General features: G+C 38.7%; 1 protein-coding gene across 4 annotated transcripts in view; it reads left to right on the top strand.

Moving 5' to 3' along the window:
* The window catches only part of PAK5 (p21 (RAC1) activated kinase 5), a 291,163-nt gene that overhangs the window by 45,571 nt on the left and 223,026 nt on the right, over window positions 1-22,566 (top strand). The window contains exon 1 of one of the 4 annotated variants that reach the window (XM_074317516.1): window positions 9,026-9,244. The exons of the other annotated variants lie outside the window; for them this stretch is intronic. The gene's annotated coding sequence lies outside the window, so the exon portion shown is untranslated. Of the gene's footprint in view, window positions 1-9,025; window positions 9,245-22,566 lie in introns of those variants that run through there. 4 annotated transcript variants of the gene reach the window in all.

Below are 22,566 nucleotides of genomic sequence, written 5' to 3'. Positions count from 1 at the left end.
CACAGGAATTGAACTGGCAACCTTGTTGAGAGCTTGTGCTCTAACGAACTGAGCCATCTGGCCGCCCCTGGAGAGTTATGTTTTTGCCAGTGGACAGTATGTAAAATTTTCGGAGGTCACTGTACAATATGTATCAAAATTTAAAATGTGCACACCTTTTATATAAGAAAAATACTTTTAAAAATATGCTTTTCTAAAAAGGGCCAAAATATCTACAAAGGATATCTTCACTCGTTATCCATGTTTTATTCCATGAATCATCAGTATGATCATTCTCTTGTAGATTTACTTTAATTCTTTTGCTCTCTCTCTCCGTCTTTTACATTTATGTGGGGGCTGGGAACCTCTCCCCAGATTAGTGGTTCTCAATCTTTACATTGCATCAGAATCACCTGGACGGCATGTTAAAACAGATTGCTGGTCCTCACCCCGCAACCATTCTGATACAAGTAGGACTGGGGTAGGGCCAGAAATTTGCATTTTTAATAAGTAAACAGGTGTGGCTGATGGTGCTGGTCCACTTTGAGGACCACTGCCCTAGATGAACCCAGCCCCTCATAAGTGTTCAGGGAGAGAATCATAGCTGGCAGGTTGGTGTCACTACATATTCATGAGTCCCAAGAAATTCTAGCTAGTTTCCTTTTCCACTGTCTACAAAGAATTTTACATCCTGATTTTCCCTTTCAAACTTATCTCTTCTTTTCACACGAACACACAAGGCATATAAGTATGCACACTTTACGCAGATGGCTTGCCTTATGCTTTCTTGAGAAAGTAGAAACCACCAGAGGGAAAGTTGCTGACATCTTATTACAAATCTACAAAGCAGCTGATGTCTGAATCCCACTTTCTCCTTTATCCCTCCTCTTCTGGAAGGAAGTTAAACCCTGTACTTTGAATCCTATACTTTCTGACCTTTTTCAGATGCGGTTTTTGTTTGGTTATTCCTCTCTGACCATGTTGGTTTTTTCTCACTAATACACAAATATGCTCTTAGGATTTCCCATGTTAAAAGTATACATGTAGCCACAAGTAGGAGCCATTTTGACCCTACGACTCCTATAATTACTCTACTCTTCTGTAGACTTTTAAAGTGAGACTTCTAAAAATTGTCTTCATATACTGTATTTTGCCGCGTATAAGGTGTTCCTGTGTATAATGCGCACCCACATTTTGGGCCTAACCTTTCAAGGAAACAAATCTTTCGTTTTAATTTTTTACTTCAAAGTTTTATTTGTTTACATTTAGGTACTTGCTTTTTGTATTATAAAGGAATTTTAGCATTGATTTTTTTTTTAACATATTATGGCACAAGATATTTTATGTAACAAATAATTACAAAACACAGGAACAGATGCAAGAAATTTTATGTACCGGTAACAAATTTATGATATTTACACATCATAGAAGGCCAAGAACTCTTCGTCATTGCAAGTTTGTTGTAAGTTCAACAAAACCGATTATTGTCTTCCAGGGTGTTATTTTGCATACGGATATCGTTATTGATTTCTAGAGTTACACTTTTAAGTCATGAGCATAAATAAAAGAATTAAAAACATTTATATACATACAGAATTAGTACCACACATGTATAATGCACATCCTTATTTTTCCCTCACAAATTTGGGCAAAAATGTGTGCATTATACGTGGCAAAATATGGTACTTCTTCCTATATTCTAATAACTGGTAAACATACTCCAATCTGGTTTTTCCCCCCACCCCAAATGCCACTGAAATGGGGTTCCATATCGTCTCCTCAACTCTCAGTGCTTTAGAGTTTGTAGTCCTCTTCTGTGCAACATTTGACTCAGTTAACTTAACCCCTCCACTCTTGCCTTTGCCAGAGCATCCTTCTCGAAACAATTCTACAGTGTGTAACTAGTCTTCTCTCAACCCACTTTTCCTATGTAGTCTTATTCATCTCTCCTTAGATGATATTCAACCATTCCTAAATGGATGAATCTTTTATTTTATATATAGTACAGGCCTTTATGCTGAAATTCAGACTCTCACATATACCTAACTGGCATCTTCCCTTGATTGTCTAATAAGCAACTCAAAGTTAACATATCCAAAGTGAAACTCTAGATTTCCCTCCAACCCTATTCCTCACTAATTTTTGTCATGTTTCAAAAAAAAAAAAAAAAGTTATCACCCAGTTGTTCATAGTTCAACAGGAGTCCTTGCTATATCTAATCCATCGCCAAATTTTCACTTTAATCTTTGATTTTCCATTGTCTTTCCAGTTCCATTGCCCTGACTCTAGACCAAGCTTTATCATCTCTTCCCTGTACCCTGTAATAAACCTCAACAAGTCCCCTTGCTTGCGTCTCCCCAATCCCTTTCCCCTACAGCAGTTAGAGGGGTCTCTTAAAAATGCAAATCAGATCATGTGACTCCCTCACTTATCACTCTTTGGTAGTTTCCTACCACATTTGGAATAAAATTTTAACTTTTTATTTAGCATCCTGTAAGATCGACCCATCTTCTACCTCTTCAGCATACCTGTACTGTAGCCACATTCATTTTCTTTCAATTTCCTGAAAACAAGTTTTCTTACGAAGGTCTTTGCATTAGCTGTTCCCCCACTTAGATGTCTCCATACCTTTGCAACCTGTCTCATTTTCATCCTTTAGGTCCCAACTTATTGGTTACCTCCTCAGAGGGACCTTCCTATCCGTATATGTCATTTCCTTCTGTTTTCCCCTCTTCTCCTCCTCCCTCATAGTACAAATTAAAATTGGAAGGGATATGTTCATGTTTGTTTTCTTGTTTTTCAGTCTCCTCTAATAGCTCTAAACTCTGTGAGGTTAAGGTATTAACTGTTCTGTTAACATGTAAAATCCCAAAGTCTGTGGAGTTTGGCACATGGGTGCTCAGAACTATTTGTTGAGAGACTGAGTAATGTTTTTCAGAGCATCGCTTTTATCAGCCAAAAATCTGGTCACAATGTAAAGGTCTATCAAATTAATGATTAAGTTATAAGACAATACACAAATTTACTTTCTAAGGAAGTAAATTTATATATGCTTATATGGGAAATGTGTCAGAAATATTAATTGGATAAAGCATATTGCTAAACATTGTATAAAATAATAGCATTTGTTCTTAAATGCATTACCATATTTATATCTGCATGTGTCTCTCTCTTTCTGTATGATTTTCCAGGATTCCTACTGGTATTTCTTCCAGGGCATGGCAATATGAAAGAGAAAAAATCCTCTTATTTCATCCCTTTCTAAATTATTGGATTTTTAAATGTGCAAATATTCCTTTTATAACATGCTATTTTAAAGACGATAAAGACATTTTAAAGTGGAATATAAGACAGAACGTGTACTATATTCATTCAGTCTACAAATATTTATTCATCATTTATGTCCTGGGCATTGCTACAGGCTTCATGTACCGTAGGATCCATCTTTTTTCCCTAATTGGGTATATTATAAAGCAGGTAAATATTATGAGGGGTTACCTGAGGGTGCTGGAAATATGGTTGGATTTCATTGTGTCTTATTTCCAAATTTTTGAAGATAAACACTCAATGTTGTAATTAAGTAAGTTTTAAAGGCATTTGAATGCTTACTATGACAAAATAATCATTTTAGAACCGTTTACTTGGCCAGGTGCATACTTTTCACTTTGATGGAAAAATCTTTAATTGTATAAATACCTTTGGTGTAGATGCTGTTAGTGTAGTACTTACCGTTTAGAAAGTTTATAAATATGCAACAGTTCGCAGTAGCAAACACAAAACTCAATATTGCTTTTCTTTGCTAGAGACTGATTTCTTTAACATCGCCTAGTGACGAGTTCATCTTGGAAAATGAGTACCCAGGACATACGCAGGTTCCCCTGATAATTAGTTTATATTTGTAACACACACCGGAGGGTATTTATAGAAGCTGCGTCTTGAATCTAGAAGAGCAAAAGCTCTGGGTAGTGGAAGCTGAATTGTAAGTGGAGTGTGTCCAGTGAGGGTCAGGGGGATGGAGAATGTCATAATCTTATGGGGAAACAAAGATAAAAATGTGCAATAGGAAAGGGAAGACCTGGTAGAATGGGAGGGAGAGGAAAAGCCATCAGGGCATCTCCTATACTGAAGTTGTAATTCTTCTTTCATGGAGAGTGTGAAAGTTAACTATCATATTTGGGAACTGTTGCCTTAAGGAAAGACAAAATGCAAATATCTTTATGACCAGCTTTCCCAAAACATAATGTGTCCATGTTTTTTTCCCTAGTTTCTTGATCTCTCATTCCCAATGACCTTTTTTTGGTGTATGTACTTCACCTTAACCACACTCTTCCCAGGTCATAACTTGGCTGCTGTCATGACCAGAAACACCACCACCTTCAATGTCACAGTTGCATATGTCCTACTTTCTGACCAAACCTCCTATCCTAATTCACCTGCTGTACTCTTTCTTCCACAAGTAACATTTCTCCTTCATCAATATGACCAGCTTATTAATCCACATTTTTGTTCTGTGTTCTGTAGCCCTGTCTTCCTCATCTTCATTACTTATACAGGGAGATTTGGTGATTGACATCTACTTCCTTGCTACCTCCATCAACTCTTGTGCCTTTGTCTCCCTCTGAAACTTGTCTCATAATTCTAGAACATTCTGCGTTAGATCTCTTGCAACCTTAACTGATTATCCTATAGGTAACCTATTGCTACCGGTAGCCTGACCCACAGGTTATTTTGTACCAGCACACACTGATACTCCTCACAAAATCTTTTCAAAACATTTAAGTGTTTACTCATCTGTTTTATGCTTTTGCTACCAAAGTGATTCACAAAATTAAGAATGTAGACTAATACTCCCAAGAAGTTAGCACAATGTCTACTGCAGAGTTACTACTCAAATAATTATTGAATAAATGAAATTAGCTCTTTCTGATTCATAAACTCTTCTGTGTTTGTGGGACAAAATGGCATCCTCTTTCTGATGAGAAATTGATGAGGCACTACCACCGTTATTTAAAAACCTTCCCCACTGCATTTACAAGGTACTCTGCTCATGTATTAGAGCAGGCTTGATTTAGTCCCTTTTCTCTAAGGAAACATCATCTAAGGTAACTTTCTGCCAGCATGTTTGATTGATTGAGTCATACCCTGTTTGATTCCTAGAAGGATTTCAGGTGCCAACTTTCGTTTGATCCAAGGTTAATTATATCTCCTGTAACCTAGGAGGCTCTCACGTCGTCTTGCTTTCTGAAAATATTGTTGCTGGGACTACTACTATAACATGTAGTAAAATATAAATGGGGTGTCAGTCATCTCTGACACAGTAATATATTCTCCGGCTTTCTATGCAAATGTATTTCTTTGGGGTTTGTTATTAGATACTCTCAGAAGGATTGCCTCCAGTTATGTTTCTTGAAAATTAAATTGGAGATGTGTTCAGAGAAGTGTCTGCCATAAATACCATCCCACTTAAAAAAATTCCTGGCAATTTTTAGATACATCTTCATGTGAAAGTAACTCCTTGTATTGTTCAGGGGCTGAGGAGTATAATTCCCACAACAGCACTTTTGAAAAGCACTTGACTCATGACTCTGCTGTAGAACAATTGTGACTTCTTGACACAAGATTTTGTCTCAATTCAGGAGCCAGGAGCAGGGATTTTGTTTACCATGATGGCCAAGCATCGTTTCCCGTTTAGATATGTTTTCTTAGATTCTGTGACTTTCTTGTTACTTGGAATGGATCCTGAAAATACTCAACACATCCTCATTTATTTTGCCTGCTAATGTAAAGCTGTCAGAAATATTTTCTTCTTTCCATAAATTGTTCACTCATTTATATCTCCACCTAATAAACAAGTATAACATACACTATATGTGCAGTGTGGTGGAGGAATCCAAAATAGTCATCAGACCCAATCCTGCCCCTCAAGCTTCTTATGGTCTAGTAAGGGAGGCAGTCAGATAAATAACTAAGAGCAATGATATGATAGAGATTCTGAGATAGGAAAGCCAGGGCATTTGCTAGAAATGAAAGCCAGAACAGAGAGGAGTCTGTTCTAACTGCGAGGGGTGTGCAGGCAGAAGCAGCTTCATACAGATGGTTTCACCGGATCAAGTCCTCCAAGACAGAGCCTTCCAAAGACCTGGGGAGGAGCCATTCCAGGTGAAGCTAGCAGCTTGAGCAAAATCATGGAGGTGTCACACATTTGATAGAGAGGGATCACTAGGAAAATTGCTTTTATGAGGCCTGTGGCTCACCCACTACGTGCCTTTTGAAAAGAGTCTTTGCTTTATCACCAGCCCACAGGCGCCAGATATAAAGTAGGTTTATGCAAAGTGATTATAAGAGTAGTTTGGTTTAGGCACCAATGTCTTGTTTGAAGTTATACTTTTAAAATAATTTTTTAAAGGGTGATACTTTATAGAAGGACTAGTGGGTTATTTGTGTCTCTCAGCCTGCCCCCGAATGTTTTGCTGCTCTCAGTGAGAGGCAGGTCGACACCCACCCTACTGCACAGGTGGGCAAAGAGAGACTCGTCGGCCAGAGAGAGATAGGGTTTGGTATTTAGAAATTGTGTGTGTGTGTGTGTGTGTGTGTGTAGTGGTGAAGACAAAGGGGTCTGAATGGGGTACACACCTGCCTTGTTGATATGTGTCAGAAAGGCAGGAATCTAGGATGATTCCCAAAGTTCTACTTTAGGTGCCCGGTGTGGGTCATTCACCAAAATTCCAAACGGAAGAGAAGATGGAGCAAGTGTGTGAGGACATATAAGGAGTCCAACTGTGGACAGGCTTGTGGATTGCGAGGTGCCTGAAGGCACACTGGTGGGTCCACGTAGGAAGCAGGGAATTTGGAGTATATGTCTAGGGCTTAGAGGTGACCTCTGGACGAGAAGTTAAGATTCTCAAGTCATCTACAAGCGAGTTGTGGCTAATGGCAGTGAGTGACCACAATACAGTGAGAAGAGAAGGCTGAGAGAATGATGCTGAGTATTGGATCCTACCATTGTGTAAAGGGAGGACCAATGAAATGGGCCTAAAATATTGATCTCTGTGAAGGAGGAGGAAAAACAAAAGAAGGTGGGTCATGGGAGACAGCGAATGCAACACACCGTTCCCCAGTGCTGCAGAGAGGCCAGCAAAGATGAGGACAGATCCTACTGCTTTGGGTGAATAGGAAATTAAAAATCAACCCTATTGGAAGAGAAATATCAAGGGACAGTGGGAGTGTGTGACAGCAAATGAGACGTTCCCAGTGAGTTCCGCTTTTGTGGAGCTTGCTGATAAAAGAGAAAAAAAGTGGAGTGATGGTCAGAGGGGGTTTGGCATTTATAACATAAAAGGAATTGAGCATGTTAGGCCTAGGACGCCTCCCTTTGCGTTTTTAGGAGTATGTATCCAATTGGAAGCTGCCCCTTGGTAGCCACCATACACGGTGGCGCTGTTCTTCATTAAGTGTTTAGACACGTTAATGTTCTTCCCCTTTTCTCTTAGCCTTGATTGGACCTGAGACCAACTCTGCATTAGAGGAAGTTTATTTTCAGAGATACTCTCTCCTCTTTCCTTTTCTTTGATCCAAGATCAGACTACAAAATAATAGAACTCTTCATGGGTGGCTTATTTTAGCGCCCATTCTCCCTTTATGTAATGTTCCCACCCCAAACCTTCTGTCCTCCCACTCCCGCACACCCTGGAATAGGTTTCTCTCTCCCCTCTCTTCCTCTTCCCACACTTCCCCTCAAAATAAAAAAAAAAAAACGTGTCTTTCCTGGGGCCTCTTTTGCACCATTTGCTCTGTAACAGGCAAACAAATTTGATTATTTGTTTTATATAAAGTGCTATGGCTTAATAATGCCATGGTATGGTTTGTATCTTAACCTTGTTTCTCAGAGCCTTGAGCCAAAGCAGTTGGTTGCAGATATTTCAAGCACAATAGCAGAACCAGTAGAGAAAGTTTTTGGGGCACAGTTTGCTTTGCCTCAGCATGAGGCAGGCTCTTTTAGCTGTGTGGGAGAGCTGTTGGGGAATCGGAGTAGAAAGCTATGCTGGGGACGGAAGTTCCTTAACTTAAATTCTCTGACAGTGCCCTCCTCAACTTTTTCACGCTGATGATGCTTATTAATTTGCTTGCATCTTGGATATGGAGAGATTCCCTCCTTTTCTGATTTGCATCAGCATCTTTTTGAAAACCCATGTGGTTAGGATTATGGGGAAGTGAGCCATTTAGTCTCATTGGTATCATTCCTGGGGTAATTTCTGACGGATGCCAGCTCATGTGGTGCTCAGCAGTGACTCTGTAACTGTCTCCGGAGGTTAAGGGACAGAAGATGCTTTATTTCAGCCTCTCCTGGAGCCTCAGCAAGAAATTCGGGAGACAGTTCTTTGGCTTTCCCCAAGGAATCTTGGTCTTTCCAGTCTTCCCCACACCCCCATATATGGGACCAGATACGGTGCCAGCAACATCCACTAAATGGGGCGAACCCTTTCTAGTCAGAGGAAGGTCAAGCCTGTGGTGCCCTTGAAGTCACCTTTAGTACTAACTCCTAATGATAGCAACAGTAAAAACTTTATCCAAGTGATGTTTTAGGAAAAACGGAATGGAATGGCTTAATGGAGGCTTTTTTCTTCCTATTAGAAGAATTGGAAGTTAAGTGAGTTTTTAAGCTTCAAGTATAAATGCTCATATCTTTAAGAACCTAGTATTTCAGTGTGAATTGTGAGGGCATCTGGTTTGTATTCCAAATGGAACAACAGTTTGATAGCCATCTGTCCCCAAGAAATGCAGCCTTGGCAGCAAGATGAACCAAAAATAACACCTGCTTCGTCTAAGAGTTGTGAATTAGGCATAACTTTCGACACGTATAGTGTTCCACAAGGAAGAAAGACAGCACGATACCAAGCTGAGATTTTACAGAAATTTTAGATCTACTTGAGTAATGAAGGACTCGACTTCATGACAGCCAGCACGTACTTCTACAAATAATTGATTTATTCAGCCCAAATTGCATACTGAGGGCTTCTAATACAGCTAGGCTAGAAATGCTTTGAAGGCCCTCAGTGACCTTATTCTATTAGATGCATCCCATTCCAGTGGTCCCATTCTAGTAGGGACGTCTTTGTGAATAGAGCAGGAGAATTCTGAGGATGGGATTCAGATCTTTATTCACCTATATATCGTTGTACTTTCTAAGTTTGTGTTTGATGGTTATGAAAAGTTCTAAGGCCTGGGATTCAGTGCATAGCTGTGCTCCCTTGATGACTGGCTCAAGGTAAGTCACCCTCTGGTTTATCTGCTCTTCTCTCTTCTTGTGGTGATGGGATAACTCTAAAATGTGGGATAACTCTAAAATGAAGCTGGAGCTTAGAACCTTTTTGTTACGTAACACATGAATAATTGGAAAAAGGGGCTTTCAGTGATGGATAGGGTCATGCATAAATTGGCCCAAATATCTAATTTCAACAAAGGTGAAAGTGTGACAGTGGCTTAGATATGAGCAGTGTATATGAAAAGACAAGACACTTGGAATGATGCCTTTTGGTTTTCTCAAGGTAATAACCAGGTTGATCTCTGTGCTGCATCGCATTCCTTTTAATAGAGGAAACTTTTTCTTCTTTGAATTCTCGTGTTGAAGCTAACACTAGTGCCTCTCTCCCCCGTTTGGCTCATATTTTCCCCACTGGGATTTTAACACAGTTGAAGGGGGTTAGTAATTTAGGATTTGAGTAGTGGTGTGGAAAGATTTCACCCTGAGCTTGACTTAAAGCTTGTCTGGGTTGGTAGTGACAACAGGATGTGTTCTGACAAGCTTTTTGGAAATCTGTCCAGGTGAGGTTTCAGTAAAGAGACCAGGTATCTATTGTGACGAAATGCTCACCAGTGATAGCTCCTTGCCTTTTTGTTGGAGACACATTTTTCTGTGGTTGCTTGGCTGACATTCCTTTGTAATCCTTAGTTCGATGTGTCTCAGAGTTTCTGTGCATTCTCATCGAAGTTGTTGCTACAGCCCTATGTTTAAACCGGCTATTAGCCATCACTGGTATAAGATCACGTTCAGTGGCGTCGATGCTTCCTTTAATTTATGTCTGTTTAGTGGAAACGAAGCAAATATTGTAGCTTTCCTTTCCTGTAAATGGTACTGGCTTTGGTTTATCTAATGGTGTGCTTGTACGAGTATGTGCGCACATACACACATACACACACACACACACACACACGTGCGCTAAAGCCAACTAATTTGGGGTCATTATTAAAAACTAAATTATGGAAATATACAATTAAACAATTTCATTTTAAAAATTAAAATACTCAAAACTCACCACTTCCTCATTATTTTACTATTATCTATGTTCTCGCAGTGATTTACATCTATTGTATGTATGTGGGAAATACTATATGATGTGTCACTGCACATCTGTTCCCAAATCTACATTCAGCAACATCAGGAACCTTTTTTTTTGTTTGTTTTTGGAGGGTCAGTTGTTAAACATATGAGTATACCAGCACACAACTGTAAGTGTGCGCGTGCACACACACACACACACACACACACACACATCCTTTTTATACTCATACATAGTGTCATTTTTTCTATTTTATAGATGAAGAAACTGAGACTGAATTTAAGTAACTTCCCAAAAGGACAGCTTTCATGGTTCAATTCTCCTAACTCTCAAAAATCTGAACTAAGAAGAAAGCATATAGGGAATATTTAGGGAAGACTGAAGCTATATTAGAATAGAAATAAAAATCAGAGATTTGAAAGAAGTAAGAGAGCTACGTGGAAACCTAGGAAATTAGCATTCCAGCAGAGGGTACAGCCGGTGCAAAGACCAGAGGTGGGATCACGCTTACTGTTTCTGAGGACATAGGGGTACTGTTAGGGCTGGAGTAGAGAGAGGAAGGGGGAGAATTTAAAGAGGTGAGAGACGTAGGACTAGATGACTGACTACGTTTATGAAACCAGGCAAGTAACTTTCTTCTCTATGGCTTAATTTTGAGATCTGTAGAATGGGTCACTTCATGCTTATGGTGAGAGTAAACTGATGGTAGTGCATGTGAATTCACTAAAAGTCAATGTTAGTAAAGCTAAGCCACCACTGTGGTCCAATCAGTGCTCTTTTACTTTTGAATTAAAAATTATTATTAAAATTTTTTTCTTGCCATTTTAGCAGCTGCATGATAACTAATTCGGAAATACTTAAATACACCCCTTCCACAGTGTAATGCAACTTAAATTATTCTGGGATTACCAAGGCATGTCTTTAGCTACCTTGCAGTATGGTAGAATCCCAACAGAATACTCTTTTTTTCCTTTCCAATGGCCAGTCTCATAGATCACAAAGTCTAAAAAGAATATTGAAACACGTTCTGTAGTTTGAAAATCCAGGTCTTCTCATTTGTACCAGTCATTCATTACCTATAAAATAGGTTACTAAGTCCCCATATACACATGTAGATTAAATAGGTATACAAGTATCTTAGCATATCATTAAATAAAGGTATAATATAAATGTAGTGGGCTTCTATGGTTTTGGTAATGTTTTGTTTCTTTTCTTACATGACTGTGTTAAATTCATTAAATAGGCTGTAGTTATATTTTGTGCACTTTTCTATGTGTGTGTTATACTGTAATTTTAAGAAAAATTTTCTTAAGAATGAGTACAGTTTCCCCAGTGGAAAGTGCTCTACTGGACCAAGGAAGCAAGAAACACAATGAGATGAGGATCGAGTGAGAGTGGACGTTACGTGTGTGTGTCACAGTGAGGAGATGAATTATTCCACAATATGTAAATGTTCACTGAGCACTTACTGTGTCCTAGCTAGAAGATGCCGTGCGCTGGGTACCCTAAAATCAGTCACAGTCAACTTCTCTTTTGCCTGCCTCTTTCTTCAAAGTTGGAAGGCTGTGGGGTAGCCAGTTAGCTCAGTTGGTTAGAGTGTGGTGCTGATAACACCAAGGTTGCTGGTTTGGTCCCCATATGGGCCACTGTGAGCTGCACCCTCCTTAAAAAAAAAAATTGGAAAGCTCAAATAGTCAGTTTCCTAGCATCCCTTCCATCTATGTACAATACTCTAAAATTGTTGAATGGGATTTTGGAAAAGCATTTAAAAAGGGATAGACTATGTGGACATACCCTCTAATCCTTCTGTCTTTTGCTTTCTCTTTTCTTCATCCTGCTGGAATAGTGCAATGGTGCCCAGAGCAGGTCAGCAGTCTTTCAACCATGATATGGTAAGCATCAGGACAAAGGCCTATAGACTAAGAATGGAGGATGGACAGATGGGAAGAGTGAAGTCCTATGGACCAGTGCTTCTCATTGGTTGGTCTGACTGACAGGCAGGTTGGATGGGTCAGGGATGTGAGGGACATTCCATTCTAGGACAACTGTCCTGACCTTGAAGCTGCCCAAATAGTTGCCCTTTGGAAATTTAACACCACCATCCCCAGACATACTACTTTAACAGTTATTTAAGTGTTTGTTTTGATGTACGGAATAAGTGACACATAATTGGATTAATCAAAGCTTTATTGATTGCCAACTTTTTCAAAGTTATTGGCAGAAGGTTTTTACTGACTCTCTTTTCTCTCCTGCTCCTAGGACTTTTTAATTTTTTTCTCTTCGAATGTTACTCTTATGTCATCCCAGTCTTGGAGCAATTTTCTGTACAGTGAAACATTTTCAACATTTCTATATCTGGAGAGAATATTTATCTCTTCTTGGAGACTTGATAATTTGCCAAGAAGATACACTCAGAGGGAAGTGGAGAGACTGAAAAAGAATTTGGTAAACTTGAAAAGTTAACAAAACAGATGCTGTGATTCTTTCAGTTGAGCTAACACGTTTTATCACAACCATTTTGAAGCTGTAGCATTAAAATTGTTTGCTCACTGTCACTTGTCATCAAACTTTGTTTCTGTTTGCATTTTGTTGTAATCATACAAATCATATATTAGTGTACTAAGGCACAGTGATAATTTAAACAATACAAATCTAGTTATGTTAATTTGCCAACCTTGAGGAGAAAAATGGATTCAATTTGTTTAATTATTATGGGTGAATTTTTTAAATCCTTCCTCAAATAACTTATTAATGCCAGGAATTCTCATAATGATCATAGGATACAGACTGGAAAAATACCTAGGGATTATATTTAGTTAAAGCTATAACCCGATATATATGTTTTGAAAGCCAGAACATACAATGAAAGAGAAAGCAAATCTAATATACTACGAAGACTTACTGAAATATTTGACAGGGGGTACTATATTAAAATAAAGAAAATGCTCTTTATTGGAAACTAAACTTCATTTCATTCAATTTAATGTTCATTTGACCATCAATTTCTTTATTAAACTGTAAAGAGTAAGAAAGTTTAGGTAAGGAGTACTGTGAAATTCCAAGCAATGGGGTGACTACATCTTAGAGTTTTCTCCCTTGCTTTTTGCATATGGTCCTGCTTTCCACTTCACAGAGCATGCAGTCCATCTGGGACTTGTGTCTCTGCTTCCCGCACTCCAATCCTGAAGCTCATATATTTATAAGCCTTTGATCTCATCTACTCCCACCTGATCTAGGACTGAGCGCTACATTTTACTGGTATATTCAAAGTATTTCTTTTTTGCCTTCTTGTCCTCAACCCACAAATACTAGCAGGTCTCCCCATCATTTGCCTTTTTCCTCAAACAACTGCCCTCAAGATGTTTTCCTTTAAACATCTTGAAATGCTTGTGTATTCTCTCATGCTCTCTTCAGGGACATGGCTTTTTCTCATTCTTCCTTCTCCTAGAACTCCACCAGTGGCAAAGTCCTTACCAAAAGTAAAAAAATAAAAATAAAAAAATAACCTAAAAATCCAAAAAAATAATTTTAATCCTCAGTCTACCTGATCTCTGAAGATTCTCCATCCCTCCCTTCTCAGCAATCTCTCCCCACCCATTTCCTTGTTTCATCACTCTTTTTAAGGAGAGTTTTCTCTGCTTTTCTCCAGGAGTTATGCTTTCCCTCTATAATCACATCCAGCCCGTGGCTCTCGCTGTGATCTCTACAATGCTTATTACTAAATCTGTGTCTCCAACTCCAATCTCTCCCTTTGGCATCAAAGCTGTGTTTCCAACTTGTGCCAGATGTCTCCATCTGGGTGATATCTTAAAAATACACCCAAACTGAATTTATTTTCCACCCCCTCTCATCTTTGAAGCCACTGTCCCATCCTTAATCCTGAATCTCAGCAGTGGCAGCCCCAAAGCAAAAAAATTAAACAAGCTTCTGTATCCAATTATAAAATAGAAGAGAAACATCAGGAATAGTCCTTTTAATTAAAGTTTAAACCAGTAAAAATCTGTATTATCTATATTTTTGGTCTAATTTGAGATTCCTGTGGTTGGTTATTGAGAGAACACTGGCATCTGCCATTTAATTTTATTATGTTTTCGTTGTAGAATCGTAGTTGATTGATGTGTGCCATTTCTTGCCAGAGTCCTACATGATCAATAATTTGAGTCATGCATTGAAGGGCAATTGGAATAATTAGAAGACTTTTACAGATGAAAGATTCTTAGCGTAATTAAATCTGTTAAACAAGGAGATGGAAGCTGTTTTGGCCTTCAGGGTCTTTGAGAGCATGATGCTAAATGAGACTCGACCAAGAGAATGTTTCCAACTCTCTTTTCTTACAGAGTTATAACATTGCATTATAGATTAAAAATTGAGTCCTAGAGTTAATAAATTTAGACTTGATTTAGAGTATCATACATATGCAAATATGTATATATGCAAATATATACATATATGCATATATATTTATAGACACATATATTGTATATATGTGAGGTCTAACAATTAAGTTTGCAAACTTGCCACCGTGCACGTACATTGGCAGCACTGTACAAACAGCTCGGTAAGGTTTCATAACCTTGGTATATCAGTGTCTCACAGCTATTCATGTCGACATGTGGCAGTGTTTTGCTGAGTGGTTTTCATTATTGTTGTTGCGTGTTTTTGTGTGCTGTCATGAGAATGTCTGAACGTGAATTAGAGCAACGAACAAACATGAAATTTCTTGTTAAATTTGGCAAGAGTGGAAGTGAAATCAGGGACATGTTAATCCAAGTTTATGAGGATAATGCCATGAAGAAAACAGCAGTGTACAAATGGATTAAACGTTTTTCTGAGGGGAGAAAATGTGTCACTGATGAAGAGAGGTCAGGGTGGCCAGTAATGAGCAGAACTGACAAAACATTGCAAAAATTCGACGAATTGTGCGTCAGAATTGTCTGCTGACTTTGAGAAGCATAGCAGACCAAGTAAACAGCGATAGAGAAACAGTTAGGAAAATCTTAACTGAAAATGTTGGCATGAGAAAGGCTGCGTAAAAAAGTTAGACGATCTAAACTTTATGCCAACAATTCATGGCTCTTCCATCACAACAATGCACCAGCTCACATGGCACTGTCTGTGAGGGAGTTTTTAGCCAGTAAACAAATAACTGTATTGGAACACTCTCCCTACTCCCCTGATCTGGCCCCCAATGACTTCTTTCTTTACCTGAAGATAAAGGAAATATTGAAAGAAGACATTTTGATGACATTCAGGACATCAAGGGTAATATGACAACAGCTCTGATGGCCATTTCAGAGAGTTCCAAAATTGCTTTGAAGGGTGGACTAGGCACTGGTGTTGGTGCATAGCTTCCCAAAGGGAGCACTTCGAAGGTGACCATAGTGATATTCAGCAGTGAGGTATGCAGCGCTTTTTCTAGGATGAGTTCATAAATGTCATTTTCAGACCTCGTGTGTGTGTGTGTGTGTGTGTGTGTGTGTGTGTGTAACTTTTTAATCTGTGAAATAAATATCACTAGACATTATTTTATTAATAACACAATGTTCTAAAACATATACTAGTAGGAAAAACAAAATAGACTTTTTCCCTGAGAATAAGGATAACCTTCTTGAGAGTTATACTTAGGCAATAATAGAATCTAAGATGTTGAGATAGAGAGGGTGTCAGAGTTCCTGGTCCCTTGGTTAGAATTGATGAAACAGAGGCTCAGAACATCACTCAGTGCTTAGAAACAGAAATGGAAGAAGGATCTGGTCAGTGCCAAGTTCATACTTCTGAATGAGAAATTGGGGGCAAGCAGCTATGTGGACTTGGAAAAACTATAAATATATACATATGCATAATGATACTTTAGTTGGATACATTACTTGGTGCCTCTTATGACAGTGCTATGATTTGTCCCACTTGCATAGTTTGGCACACACAAAAAAGTAGACAACTATGCCTACTGCCATTAGCTTTAGAAGTGTTTGATGACAGTGATTGGGGGCCTCCTGTGAGTCAGTCTAGTTATCATAGAAGTTAGCACACAGTAATTCAAGGTCTAATTTATAGTCAGGCTTCCTGCTGGACTCAATTCCTCTTGAGAGCAGATGATATTTCTTTATTACTGTATTCACAATGTCTGACGCAACATAAGTTTCCAGGAAAGACTTGTTGAATGAATGAATGAGAATAGGAATCAGAAGATGGAGTCCCCACTGGCTCCCCTCTTGTCATGATGTTGTAAGCTTTGTGTAAGAGGTAAAGAAAGACTCTCAGAATACTGCCTGCCATCCATGTGTCATTGACTCTAAGGTACGTATATTTTCACATTCCTGAAATCAAGATACTCGTATATGTATAATCAATGGCATGTAATACCAGGATAATTGTATGGCTCACAATTGATCGTGTTGGAAATTCAGTGAACTCTGTTATGTTGGAAGGTGGTGAGTGCTATATAATGAAAACAGGGAAAGAGGCATTGGGTGGGCTGGGTTGGAGTATGGTGGAGGAAGGAAGGTTGTAGTATTAAGTAGGATGTTCAGGGTGGGTATTGCTGAGAAGATGAAGTTTGAGAGACTAGGAGGTAAGGGAGGGAACATTTAGATATCTGGAGGAAGAATGTTGCAGGAAGAAGGAATAGACAGTGCAAAAGCACAAGGGCATCTGACATCTAGATGTCCTAAGGAACCTGTCAAGAAACAACTGTGGCTGGAGCAAGGAGGACAAATAGGAGATGCTATCAGAGAGAGAATGGGGAGGGAGTAAGTAGATCACGTAAGGTTCTGAGGGCCATTGTATACTTAATACCATTGAATTGTATCCTATAAAATGGCTAAAATGGTAATCTTAATGTGTATTTTACGACAATAAAAAAATAGGAAAAAGGTGAAAAAAAGACAGACTTTTACTCTGAGTGATACATGCTCTGTAGGGTTTTGAGCAGAACTTTGACCTGATTTGATTTACGATTATTTATTTATTTATTTATTCTGACTGCTGGCTGAGAGCAGGCTCCATAGGGACAAGGGAGGAGACTGAGACCTGTTCCGAGACTTTTACATTAATCTAGGGGAGAGAGGATGGTGGCTCAGGACAGGTGGTAACAGTGGAGGAAGTGAGAAGTAGTTGGAATATGGGTGTTTTATGAAGATAGAGTTAAAGGACGCTATCTTCCCTGAGGGACTAGCTGTTGGTGTGAGAGAACAAAAGGGTCAAGAAACAAAAAGGAGGGAATTACCCTCACTTCAGTGAGGACAGCTGTGGATAGACCCAGTTTGGGAAAGGAGATCAGGAGTCCAGGTTTGGACAGTTGAGTATGAGTTGTCTGTTAGACATCTGATGAAAGTGGTCCAAATGATGTGTAGGAGGCTGTTGAATATAAGATTCTTGGTGTTGGGAAAGAGATCTAGTCTTGATACCATTTCACTACATCATCCTGACTTAAGCAAATGTAACATGTGGTATCTGCTGTCACTTACTGGCTCCTCCAGTTTTCAGAACAAACAAAGACAACATCCTCTTAACTTTGTACTCATGATAGCTTTCTCTGGGGGAGCTGTCATATTTAGATCTGACCCACATAAGCTTTCCTAAAATTTCTCTTTTCACCTTATTTTAGACAACCTGTACTTTCTATCAGTGGTAAATTCATGAAGGGTCATGTGCACCTTTTTCCCAGGCCTACCCAATCCTGTTCCTATAATCCAAAATTGAGACAGTGACCAAATCTGTTTAGAACTGCAGTCAATTAAGATTTAATACTTTAAAAAGAAGGTATTTCATTTGCTAAATGACATATAGCTGATTCGTAAGGATCAGTGATAGCTGCCAATTTAAAAGAAAATATTTTTCCTTCTTTCCACTTTCCCCAACATCCTCACAATAACTATTTCTTTACTGCGTAGTGTCAAATATTTAACTCTGCATAATGAATTACTTACATGTTCAATTTTTGAAGAAAAATAAATTTTCATTAGATTGGAGGTATTCTAGTGCTAATAAATAATCTCTACCTATTAGGTCCTCCCAAGAGGATTCTAATATGTACATGGGGACGGGGGGAGGGGGATTTACAAATATGTCAAATAGAAAGAGGATTCTTCAGTGTAGGAAGTATAACTGCGATTTAGACCCAGTATTTTGTCTAAAAGAAATGAATGTGATGATACTTTGTACTTGAAGGAAAACCAGAGGATTAATCTGTAGTTACACCATTTATTCCTGTGGGAAGAGTCTGGGAAATTATTTTGAGAAAATGAATCCGTGCAACCTTGTACATGGAACAGCACCGCTCAACAACTTCAGCTGAATCACAAACTGTAAAAAAGTCTTCACACAGCTGTCTTGAAACTTGATAACATATGAGTGAGTCTACAGATGGATTTCTTTTACTTTCTCAAAAATAAATTTTAGGTGTAATTTTACATTAAGTGAAAGGCACAGATCTAAATTTTATAGTTCTATGAATTTTCACAAATGTATAGATATGTATAACCTACACTCCAGTCAAGATAGAAGAACATTTGTATTACCCTATGATATTCTTTATGTCCCGTTCTAATCATTCACCACCATCCCTAAGGCAACCATTGATCTGATTTCTGTCATCATTAATTAGTTTACCCTATTTTAGAAGATATATACTGGCATGGTTATTATGCCTCAGAGGTCCATTGTTGTGTATTATCAGTAGTTCCTTCTTTCCTTCCTTCCTTTTTTTTTTTTTTTTTTTTTGAGTAGTATTGCCGTGTATGGACATACCACAGTTGGTTTATCCATTCATATGTTGAAGAACATTTTTGAGTTGTTTCTGGTTTTTGATTATGAATAAAGCTTCTATGAACAGTTGCGTATCTTTTGTTTCTTTTAGGCAAATACTGAGGAATGTCATTGCTGGGCAATAAGGTTGGTGTTTGATTTTATAAGGAACAGCCACGCCTTTTTTAAAAAGTGGTTGTACCACTTTATACTTGTACTAGCAATGTGTGAGAGGTCCAGTTGCTCCACATCCTCCCTACCATTTGGCGTTGTCACTTCACTTTTAGGCATTCTAGTAGGTGTGAGAACGGTATCCAATTTCCCCTACTCAAGTTATGTGCATGTTCCTGTTAACTCCTATCACAGCTTTTACTTTAGTTTCACAAGAGAAATGTTGGTCTGTCTCCGTTTCTCATTTCCCACAAGCTCTTCTAGTGGGGAGTGTTCTTACTGAATGAGGTGTTAACAGTGAAAGGTGGGTTCCACTCCAGGGCTGGTCTCCAGCCTCCTGGGAACTTCCAGACTAGTACTTTGCACTGCAATGGGCTCAGCATTTGCCAGAGTAAGTAGGTCTGACCCCGCATCCTGCTTTGCTTTGTGGATATCCCATCTCCTCCTCATGCTTATCTTCATTCTCAAGTATAGACTTCTGAAATGGAACTTTCCCTCCCTGTCCATGGTTCTGTCCAGTATGGAGAAAAGAGCAATAAAACAGTGTGTTGCATGGGCTCAGGAATCAGACTGCCTGGGCAAACTGACTACTGCTTACCAGTCATTAACTGTGGACTTTACCTCAAGCCTTGTTTTTTTCACCTGCAAAATGGGACAACAATAACTACCTAGTAGTGCTATTGTGAGAATAAAATAATAAAAAGGATTATTGTGAGAAGTAATAAAGTATGCAAAATATTTAGCCACAGGTACGTCAGGGCTCCACCTCTGCTATCTATTACCGTGTTTCCCCAAAAATGAGACCTAGCTGGACAGTCAGCTCTAATGTATCTTTTGGAGCAAAAATTAATATAAGACCCGATCTTATTTTACTATAAGACCCGGTATTACATTATATTATATTTTATATTATATTATATTATATTATATTATATTATATTATATTATATTATACCTGGTCTTGTATTAATTTTTGCTCCAAAAGATGCATTAGAGCTGATTTATGCCTTCTTCTAGGTTTTATTTTTGGGGAGACATGGTATTACTATGGTGGCTATTGGAATATAGTAGTTCCTCCCTTAGCCACAGTTTCACTTTCCACAGCCTCAGTTACCCAAAGTCAACCAAAATCTGAAAATATTAAGTGGAAAATTCCAGAAATAAACAATTCATAAGCTTTAAATTACATGCCTTTCTGAGTAGTATAATGACATCTCTCACCATCCTGCTCTGTACTGCCTGGGACGTGAATCGTCCCTGTGTCCAGTGTCTCCACTCTGTAGACACTGCCTGTCCATTAGTCACTTACTAGCCACCCCCGTTATCAGATTGACTATCATGTTGTTGCAGTGCCTGTGTTCAAGTAACTCAGTTTTACTTAATAATGGCCTCAATGTGCAAGAGTGGTGATGGTGGCAATTTAGATATGCTAAGGAGAAGTCATAAAGTACTTCTTTTAAGTGAAAAGATATGTATGTTTAGGAAAAAACATAATATATGTAGGGATAGTACTATCAGTTTTAGGCATTTGCTGGGGGTCTTAGAACGTATCCCCTGTGAATAAGGGAGGGGCGACTGTACTAACATAACATCTCTGCTATCACTTCCGGTATCTACTAACTTGTCTCTGTACCACTCTCTGCCCTTGCTTGCCACGTGCTTTTATCTCTTTCTCTGTTCCTTTTCATATACTCCCCAAGCATATCAAGTCAGTGTTAATCTCCAGGCTTTTTTTTTTTTTTTTCACTTACGGAACAAGTTATGAAAAGTGTGATCTCCAGACATTTTTAAATGAGAGAAGACAGTAAGATATAATTTATCAGACTCACATGCACGTCTAATGCTTATCATGTTTAAAGAGCTTAAAGAGAAACAGTGTAAGGACAAATCTCTTTCTAGTATCATTCAGGTGGATTATGGTACACTTGCATACGCTTAGGGGCCTGTTGTATTTCTTTGGGCAAAGTCAGCTCATCTTCCATACAGATCTTCTAGGGTGGCCTTCTGTACCTGGTTGAAGTCACCGTAGCCCTTGTTGAATTTTAAAGGGAGAAGAACCTGATCTCTCAGCATGCTGACTTACCTATCTTAGTTTGAGATTTCCCTGTAGACACTTGGGGATATGGCATAGAGTGTGCCTCAGTTTTCCCACTGAGGGTTGAAAAAGATATTTATCTACCAATGCTTGCTTGGTTGAGGGTCACTCTTGAGGTGTTAATTGTCTGATGTGTCCAGCCTGCTTTGCACACAGGCTGAGTACCTCCCCTTGACCCTCAGGCTAAGAGGAGTAAGAATACCTTGGCATGTGAGGTAAGTCTGTGCTGGTATCCCGAGTGGGACGTGGATGGGCACTAACAGCATCTGCTTCATTTTTTCTCAAGCACCAATGCACATGAACCACATTCACCAAGTGCAGAAACTAATGTAGGAAGAGGAATAGTGCTGATTTATTAATATTCAATGACAAACATAACTACCAGGAATTCCAAGTATGTGTGATCTGACAGTGGCAGCCTTCTTTGTGGTCATATCCTAGTGAGAATCCAGGTTATTGTCACAAGGATATTAGGGTTTTCAGAGTAAGTGACATGAGGTTCTTTGCTGGTGTCACTGAGCTCTGTAGACCAATGGCATCCTTCCCTGAGGGGGCATATTACTCCATAGGGATGGGTGGGAGACTCCTGTAAAACCCTCTTTCTTGGATTTAAGACATTTTTGTTTTAATTACAGTTGACGTTCAATATTAGTTTCAGGTGTAGAGCATAGTGGTTAGACGTTTGTATAACTTACAAAATGATCCCCCACAATAAGTCTTGCACCCACCTAACACCATATGTAGTTATTACAATATTATTGACCATAGCTGTATTTTACATCTTTGTGATTATTTTGTAACTGTCAATTGATATTTCCTCATCCCTTCACCTTTTTCACCCAGCCCCTCAATCACCTCTCCCATCTGGCAACCATCAGTTTGTTCTCTATGAGTCTGTTTCTGTTTTATTTATTTATTTTGTTTTCACATGTAAGTGAAATAATATGGTATTTGTCTTTTTCGGTCTGACTTATTTCACTTAGTGTAATACCCTTTAGGTCCATCCATGTTGTTGCAAATGGTTAAGATTTCATTCTTTTTTTTATGTCCAAGTAATATTCCATTGTGTATATGTACTGCCTCTTCTTTATCCATTCGTCTTTTGATGGGAGCATTTACTACATTTACATTTAAAGTAATTGTTGATGGGTATGTAGTTATTACCGTTTTATTGTTTTCTGATTTTTTTTTTAGTTCTTGCTCTCTTCTCTTTTATGTTGATGACTTTGTTGTATTTGG

Source organism: Rhinolophus sinicus, linkage group LG13 (assembly GCF_036562045.2).
Source record: "Rhinolophus sinicus isolate RSC01 linkage group LG13, ASM3656204v1, whole genome shotgun sequence".
Taxonomy (NCBI): domain Eukaryota; kingdom Metazoa; phylum Chordata; class Mammalia; order Chiroptera; family Rhinolophidae; genus Rhinolophus; species Rhinolophus sinicus.
The sequence above is the reverse complement of the archived record's forward strand: the minus strand, read 5'-3'. Positions and strand labels throughout refer to the sequence as shown.